At 37.1% G+C, this 2,016-nt stretch overlaps 1 protein-coding gene across 1 annotated transcript in view; it reads right to left on the reverse strand.

Moving 5' to 3' along the window:
- Positions 1-590, reverse strand: part of LOC106883491 (uncharacterized) — a 51,032-nt gene extending 50,442 nt beyond the window's left edge. The window contains exon 1 of the mRNA XM_052969853.1: positions 572-590. The gene's annotated coding sequence lies outside the window, so the exon portion shown is untranslated. The remainder of the gene's footprint in view (positions 1-571) is intronic.
- Between the last annotated feature and the right edge of the window lie 1,426 nt (positions 591-2,016).

Below are 2,016 nucleotides of genomic sequence, written 5' to 3' on the forward strand. Positions count from 1 at the left end.
ATATATATATAATAGGCGAAGGAGTGGCTGTGTGGTAAGTCGCTCGCTTACCAACCACATGGTTCTGCGTTCAGTCCCACTGCATGGCACCTTGGCCAAGTGTCTTCTACTATAGCCTCGGGCTGACAAAAGAATTGTGAGTGGATTTGGTAGACGGAAACTGAAAGAAGCCTGTCGTATATATGTATATATGTATGTATGTATGTATGTATATATATATATATGTGTGTGTGTGTGTTTGTGTACCTGTGTTTGTCCCCCCACCATCGCTTAACAACTGATGCTGGTGTGTTTATGTCCCTGTAACTTAGCAGTCCGGCAAAAAGAGACCAATAGAATAAGTACTAGGCTTACAAAGAATAAGTCCTGGGGTCGATTTTCTCGACTAAAAGGCAGTGCTCCAGCATGGCTGCAGTCAAATGACTGAAACAAGTAAAAGAGTAAAGAGTAAATATATATTTGAAAGTCTATGAGAATTACTTAATGCAATTTTGAAGTGTAAAGGTGAATTTGTTTTAAAATTATTTTTTTTAAAAAATGTTATAAAATCTTTTATCAGGATGTTACTAACCTTTTTTGGGAAGAAGTTTTTTACCAAATGTGTGAGCACTTGCAATTAACCTTCACATATGTACACACGCATATATGGCAACTATACGCACTTGTGTACCTAACACAAGGCAGCACCACTTTTACATGTTTATTTCCACCCGTACAACACCCTCGTTCTCACAACCTTGGCAGCATGTCTCTATATTTCCCCTGCCAACCACCTACACAACGAGCCAACAAAACAAACACTTCTACCTATTTCTATGGTACCTGATTATTTTAATTCAATTTTCTGTAGAGACGGAAAGTGAGAGAGAAAGCGAAACGATTACACACACACACACGCACACACACATATATACATTTGTATACATATATATATAGATATATATACATATATATACATATGCATACACAGACACACAGACACACATCTGTTTCTTCCTATTACTTTCTTTTTGTCTATTGACAAAAGGTAGTAGATATTATATACAGAATCATATCTCTATGTATTTAGCCATGCTGTGAATATTAAGCCCATGGGATTTTTGTTTCAACACCTTGAAACAAGGATCAAAGCAGCTGTTTTCACTCTCTTTACAGCTCATCAGGGCCCACTTACCTTTCCGCATAAAAATTCAGTTATGAAATAATGGAAGATTACTTATTAAAATGTAAATGAAACTGCATGAGTCATAACTCAATTATGATGAGATAATAAATTTACTCCAAGGATTTATTTGAAAATGTACCCTACAGACATAGCACAGGTAACAGCCAGGACTAGACAAAAAGAAAAAAAAATTTCATTGAGAGCACTAATTCATTCATTTATAAGAAAGATGAATCATTAGAGCCAAATTACAGCAAATTCCATACCACCAATCACTTCATGGTATGAAGCTTGCTTCCCAACCACATGGTTCCAGGTTCAGTCCCACTGTATGACACTTTCAGCAATTGTCTTCTATGATAGCCATGGGCCAATCAAAGCCTTGTGAGTGGATTTGGTAGATGGAAACTGAAAGAAGCCTGTTGTATATATAATATTGGGGTCGCAAGAAAGTAATTTCAGTTATTTAGTGTGAAATAAAAGTCACCTTTTTCATACAAAGAATGAACTTTAATCAATTATATATTTTCCATTTTGTTCGATGACCTTTTGCCATCTTTCAGGCAACTTCATGATTCCACACTCAGAACTTCTGGTCCTTATCAGCCAAAAGCTGAAGTAAGTGTGATTTCTGGTTATCATCATTATTGAAAGTTTTACCATTCAAAGAACTATTAAACATCCTATTTTTCCATGCTGGTATGAGTTGGTAGTGGGTAGCAATTTTCTTCACTACTTCAGGGAGTGACGACCCTGCCTGACATGAGTCCCGGGCTCAGCTGGCTCCGTCTGACAGTACCCGGTATGGGCCCCTATCCAGTGAGTCATCATCATCATCATCATCATCAATT

This window comes from Octopus bimaculoides, chromosome 8 (assembly GCF_001194135.2).
Source record: "Octopus bimaculoides isolate UCB-OBI-ISO-001 chromosome 8, ASM119413v2, whole genome shotgun sequence".
Lineage (NCBI taxonomy): Eukaryota > Metazoa > Mollusca > Cephalopoda > Octopoda > Octopodidae > Octopus > Octopus bimaculoides.